At 34.6% G+C, this 7,168-nt stretch overlaps 1 non-coding gene across 1 annotated transcript; it reads right to left on the bottom strand.

Annotated features, from left to right (window-relative positions):
• Nucleotides 1–205: 205 nt before the first annotated feature.
• Nucleotides 206–308, bottom strand: LOC122239834. The gene has a single exon (XR_006219216.1). It is a non-coding gene; the product is annotated as a U6 spliceosomal RNA (small nuclear RNA).
• Nucleotides 309–7,168: the final 6,860 nt, after the last annotated feature.

Genomic DNA, 7,168 nt, shown 5'->3' with positions numbered 1-7,168 from the left:
AGTGAAATCTACAGAAAGCACAAAAATACCAAAACAACGTGACACTTAATGAACCATGAAAAACACACTTGTTTACGATATCAGAGCTGAAACAAAAGGACAGAGTGTGGCCTTATTTGACTTCAACTGGAAATGTGCATCAGGTGATTCCAATTTTTCATTTTGTGCATTGTCTGCGAATGATTGAAAACCCTGCACATATTTTCTTTTTATGGAACACTTCACGAATCTGTGTGTCATCCTTGTGCAGGGGCACACTAATCTCTGTATCATTCCAGAATTAGTGTATGTGCCACCGAAGCAAGCATAAAACTTCACAAGTATTGGCTTTAGTGTTACAGATAAATTCTAGCAAGTAGGCAAATTTACAATATAGAATCCACAAATAATGAGAATCAGTTGTGTGTGTGTGTACTTGTCTCACCTAAATTAATTACAGAGGAGAAATTTGCAAAAACAACAAATCTAAAAAGTCTAAATTGGCAATATTAGAAATTTCTTGGGGGCGCCTGGGTGGCGCAGTCGGTTGAGCGTCCGACTTCAGCCAGGTCACGATCTCGCGGTCCGTGAGTTCGAGCCCCGCGTCAGGCTCTGGGCTGAGTTCGAGCCCCGCGTCAGGCTCTGGGCTGATGGCTCGGAGCCTGGAGCCTGTTTCCGATTCTGTGTCTCCCTCTCTCTCTGCCCCTCCCCCGTTCATGCTCTGTCTCTCTCTGTCCCAAAAATAAATAAAAAAAAAAAAACAAAAAAAAAAACAAAAAAAAACGTTGAAAAAAGAAATTTCTTGGACAGTCCTACAATAGTGGAGATTCAGTCTGACCATCTACCTACTACATCTCTGTTTACCACTGCTGAATAAAGGCGCTGATCCTAAGAAGTACAAAACTGAGAATTTAAGTTCCCCAAAAGATAAAGTTATAATCTTTCTACAAGATTTCGTTGTCCACTCATTAATGTTATGTGCTAGCCTTTTGATTCCCAAAAAGATATCTGATGGTCTTCAATACCCTCCCTTTCTTGTTTTTGTGTCTTCTTGGCATTTAGTACCCTCTCTCTACCATACTACATGTTGAAGGAGCACCACCGCTATATACACAACATTGCTTATACTTATGAATTTTTATTTAAAAAGGGGGAGGACACCAGGGTGGCTAGGTCGATTGAACACTTAACACTTGATATCGGCTCAGGTCATGATCTCACAGTTAGTTAGATCAAGCCCTGCATGGGGCTCCATGCTGAGCATGGGACCTGCTTGGGATTCTCTCTCTCCCTCTCTTTGCCCTTCCCCTGCTCGTGAGTGTGCATTCTCTCTCTTTCTCTGTCTCTCTCTCTGTCTCTCAAAATAAATAAGTAAATAGAGCCCCTTTACAACAAGGTGGGGGGGACAACATTTAAGTTAAAAGCCAGTCAAGTGTGACTACCACCCACAAATGGTATTAGTGTTTTTATTTATAGCCCTTACGTTAATCAAACAATTTGAATTTAAGGAGAAATTTTCCGAACTTAATGTGTATGCAGTAGAGAAGCTTCCATACTTATATATGTGTCCATCTCCTCCATTGGGCTATTATTTTAAAGGCAGCAGTGGTGTTTTGCTAATTTTTGTAGCCTTTATATATAACACAAATTTCTGATACTGAATAGATGGATTGTAACAAAATATAGTTTGTACTGAAAATAAGGTCTCATCATTGATTTCGTGAATTTTACATTTCAATAATGTCCTTTTCTTTTTGTTTTTCAATTTAGAAAGTTTTATACTCTCTTTGGATAATTTTAGCTTCATCAATTTGAAAGGTGAAAAAATTGATTCTGGTTTTTCCAACTTGTTTCTTTAATTTTTTTTATTAAAACAGAATACTATGTTTATTTTAAGAAAATTAGAAGATAAACAATATGAAAATAACACCAATAATTCTTCCTTTTGATTATAATAACTTAATATTTCAGTATATATATATATATTACATATATGAATATATATATTCACTTATCATATCTAGAGTAAATCTACTCCTTCCCCATCCTCCACTCTAGACTGAGAACCAGAGAGGCACTATAACTTCTGGGAATATGGCATATTACTCTGGGGTGTAACATGGTTTAAAGCATTTCCTGGAAAAAAATCTATGGAAAAATGTTCTAAACAATGTTCTTTTTTAAACAGATTCATGCAAATGGAACCATACAGCAGACACTCTTTTCCTCAGGCTTATTCATTCAGAATAATTATTTGGAAATACATCCATGTGTTTCCATGTAGCAATAGCTTATTCCTTTTTATTGAAGGATATTATCCCATTTTATGAATATACCACAATTTCCTTATCCATTCACATAATGATGGCCATTTGGATTCTTTCAATTTTTGGTGATTACAAATCAAGTTGCTATGAAATTTTGAGTTCCAGTCATTTGTGGACATATGCTTTCATTTCTTTTGGATAAAATACCTAGGAGTGGAATGATTAGGTCACATACTAGATGTATACTCAGCTTTTTAAAAAAAACTGTTGAACTAGTTCTAAAGTGATTGTATCATTTTATACTCCCATCAGTGTATGAGATATTGAGTTGTATGAGACATCCTCTCCAGTACTTAATATGGTATGTCTTTTTAATTTTAGATAGTCTAATAATATGTGTTAGTATCAAATTTTGGTCTTAATTTGTATTCCTCTAAGGACTGATTACGGTGAATATTTTTCACGTACTTATTTACAGTCTGTATATTTCTGTATATCTCTTTTCTGAAGCATCTTTTAAATTTTTGTCCGACTTATTACACTATTATATTTTTGTGTAATCTTACTGAGTTTTGAGAGTTATTCAGCTTGTGAATATATATTATCTACATGTCCTTCACCAAATGAATAAAGAAATATCTTCTCCTAGTCTGTGACTTGTGTTTTCACTCTCTTCCTTTCGAAAAGCCTAAGTTCTTAATTTTGATGAATCCAGCTTATTAAATTTGCTATTGGCTGCAAATTTATTGCATGTAAAAAATCTTTGTCTAATAATGCAAGGTCACAAAGATTTTCTCCTATGTTTTACTTCCACACATTTTATAGTTTTCTTTTTGCATTTAGGTCTATGATTCATTTTTAGCTCATTTTTGTATATAGTATAAGAAATGGATTCAAGTTAAATTTTCTATATTTGGACATCTAATTATTCCATTGTAACTTATTGAAACAACTATTCTTTCTCCATTGAATTGCCTATGAGTCTTGGTGGAAATTTACCTGAATATATACATACAATTATTGGATTTTTCTATTCTATTACATTGCTCTGCTTGTCTACCTTTATGCAACATCATATTGTCTTGATAATATACTTATACAATAAGTAGTATAAGTGCTCCAAATCTGCTCTTTATTTTTAAAGTTGCCAGTTTTCATAAAGTACCTGGTAGGATATTGACTTCATCGTATCAACTCTATGAATTAATGTGGAAGAAGTGACACATTAACAATATCAAGACTCCCAAGAATTAATGTGGTATGTCTCCCAATTTGTTTAGATCTTTAATTCTGTTCATAAATGTTTTGTAGTTTAGAGTGAACAGGTCTTGCACATACTCTATCAGATTTATTCCTAATTTTTCATATTTTTGCTATTATTTTAAGTGGTATTTTTATTTCAGTACCCAATTGTTTGTTACTAGTATCTAGAAATAAAATTGATCATTTACATTTATGTTGTATTCTAAAATTTTCCTAAACTCAGGGGTTCTAGAAGCTTTCTTGTAGATTCCGTGAGATTTTCTCCATAGACAATTATGCCATATGTGATTAAAGAAAAACCTGGTTAGTTTAATTCCTATCTCTTATCTTGTGCTGGCTAGAACCTTCACTATCTTGAATAGAAATAAATAGCTAAAGCAAAAATTCTTGCTAGGTTCCTTGTCTTAGAAAGAAGCATTCAGGGGCACTTGGGTGACTCAGTTGATTAAGTGTATAACTCATGCTTTCAGTTCAGGTTCGTGAAATTGAGTCCCTTTTTGTGCTCTGCGCTGACAATGCAGAGCCTGCTTGGGATTCTCTCTTTCTCTCCCTCTCTCTGACCCTCCCCTGCTTGCTCTCATTCTCTCTCCCTCAAAATAAATGAATAAACAAACATTTTTAAAAAAGAAGGGTAGCATTCAAATTTTTCCCATCACATGCTTTTTAAAGTAAAAACTTCTCAAAGTGACTACTAAAACATTTGAAATTACATATGTGGCTTGAAATACACACACACACTCTCTCTCTCTCTCTCTCTCTCTCTCTCACACACACACACACACACACACACACACACACACACACACACACATTTTATGTGGTGTGAGATGGAGGTCCAAATTCATTCTTTCACATCACGATATATAATTGACTCTGAGTAATTCCTTTTATGTTTCTGGAATCACTGCTAGTATTTTATTGAAGATTTTTGAATCTAAGGATATTGTTCTGTAGGTTTTCCTCCCTTATCTATTGTCTTCATTTGGTTGATATCATAATTGTGGTCTCATATAATGAGCTCAGAAGTAATCCCTTCTTTTCTATATTTTGCAAGGGTTTTTGAAAGATTTGTATTCATTCTCCTTTAAATGTTTGCTAGAATTCATGAAGCACTTCTGGGCTTAGATGCTTTAGTGGGAAGTTTTCTAAATTAGTAAATCAAATTTTTACTTATGATATATGGTCCAATTTTCTAATCTTTCTAAATCTATTTCAGTAACTTGCTTTTTTTTTCTAGAATTTAATAAATTTTACCTACATAATCTAACTTGTCATAAAATATAAGTATTGTCTTATAATACTTTTTATTTCTGTAAGATTGGCAATAATGTCTTCTCTTTCATTTGTAATGTTAGTATATCTTCTAGTATATCCATCTTCTCTCCTCCTGGTCAGTCTAGCTAAAAATGCTCCAATTTTGTTGATCTCTTTAAAGAACTGACTTTGGATTCAGTGATTTTCTCTACCTTTTTCTGTTCTATATCTCATTTGTTTACTGGTTCTTTTGTTGTCTTAAAGGATTTCCATTTTCATTTTGGAAATAGTGCCTCTCTCATTTTCTGGAGAATACATTTTTATCTTCAGCTGGGCCCTGGGAACTGTACTAAGCTATGCGGATATAATGGTCAGCAAAAACAGATGTGGTTTCTGCATCTTGTGGATCTTGTATTCTAGATAGAGGATAACTAATCACATTATCAGCCCCAAGGATGCTTAGTTAAAACTGATTGTAGTCTTATGAAAAAACAAAAAACAATTCTAAGAGAAGATAGAAAAAAGCTACCTGGCCTGTGGAGAGAACAAAGATTATATCCCAGTGAAAGTGAAGAGAGGAAGTGAAAAAGTTAATCAAGATTAGACCTGAGCAGGTAGAATAGGAGCATAATGGATGGAAGATGCAGTATCGGCAAAAGCTTTGCGTGTGTAAGAACATGGAAGGAGGAAAATGCAGCTAGAATACAGGAAAGAGAGGGAAAGAAACCGTTTAGTGCTTCCTACAACACACTGTGCCTGCCACACTGTTGGCTGCTTAATAGATTGGATATCAGCATGAGGACTGGTGAGAGAGAAAAGAAGTGTCAAGAATGTCTCCTTGGCGTTGGCTTGTAAAATTGGATGAATGGCAGTTCAATTCATTGAACTAGGTGTTCCTAAAATGTTTGTTTGAGAAGGTCATAAATTCAGCCCTGTTATGCTGAATTTAAGCTGCCTTCAAATAGAAATGTAGATTAGGCAACTGTATATAATAATCATTACAATAATAACAACAATAATAATGATATGTAGCCCTTGTTCACCAGGCAATATTTTAAGAGCTTCATATAACAATTCATTTAATTCTTCCAGCAAATGTAGAAAGCTTGTTTATTATTTCTTTCTTTCTACCGATGAGTCATAAAAATGTGTGTGTGTGTGTGTGTGTGTGTGTGTGTGTGTGTGTGTGTGTGTGTGTTTATCTGGACCTCAGCAACAAGATAATGGGGAATTGAGACAGCAGAGGACCAGAGAGTCAAGTAGGACTGGTAAACAGTTTTGATGGCTCCTTTAAAGCTAGTGAACTCAATTTATAATAATCCCCAAAGGAGCATTGTGGGGCACTTGGCTCACCTGGGCAATGACAGAGAGAAAACAGAAAGTGGGCTGCATGAGACATGAGGATTTACTCATGAGTTGTGATGAAAAGACACAAAAGCAAAGGAATTTATAGTATGGCCAAGAATATTATTGAAATAATGCATGATAAGACTTTAGAAAAAAAATGGACTGGGGATTAGGAGAAATTAAGGAGTTAGTGGATTCCCTTTAAACTAATCTGGAGCCCCTTCAGAATCCTTGAAGATCCAGAAATAGTATTCTTTATACAATGCAAGCCTATGATGTGCCCTGGCTTAACGCCATAAAAATAATATCGATGTGCTTGAACTCCAGAAAATTGTGCTTGTTCTCGATCACTAAATCCTGACCAAGCTGTTTCTCTTTAGGTGTCAAAGATAATGTCAGTGATGTCCCATCCCCAGAGGTCTGTGCTTTGTAAGCCCAGTAAAGCTAAATCCAATAAATCTATTCACAATTAAGATAGTTTCTCATATTCATTAGACTTTCACCTTAATTAAAGGTTTATTTCTCTATATAGTTTTTTTTTTTTTTTTTTTTTTTTTTTTAGAAAACATGGAAGTTGAAGCTATAAATCTAAACCTTAAATAACAAACCTTTCCTTAGGCTTATACATTGGCAAAAATTATTACTGAGGTAGCTTAAATATTAATAATAGCTATTAACAAATAGCCCTGGGTAATATAATCTCAGAGGACACCTCTATATTTTCAGCATCAGTGGCTTATCATCATTGAGATACCTAGGAAAATGTTTGGGGACAGGGAGAGAAAGAGATAAACTGAGACCCTCAGGCAGAATGGCACTGAAAGGAAAAATGTACAGTTTGTGATGTCCTTACTTTGGATATTCTTAGGCTCATCAAATCAATGTGAGGAAGAACATTCCTTGCCTTACATTACTGTGTAATCAAAGTTATTTACTTGCACATTTTGGGCATTGGAAATGATTCTGACCTTTGCTAAACTATTATGCACAGAAAGGAAAACTGTCCCTTTAAAACTTGCCTCTTGATGTTAATAAATTAGGGATCTCTCCCAGTTACA

This window comes from Panthera tigris, chromosome B3, assembly GCF_018350195.1.
Source record: "Panthera tigris isolate Pti1 chromosome B3, P.tigris_Pti1_mat1.1, whole genome shotgun sequence".
Taxonomy (NCBI): Eukaryota; Metazoa; Chordata; class Mammalia; order Carnivora; family Felidae; genus Panthera; species Panthera tigris.
The sequence above is the reverse complement of the archived record's forward strand: the minus strand, read 5'-3'. Positions and strand labels throughout refer to the sequence as shown.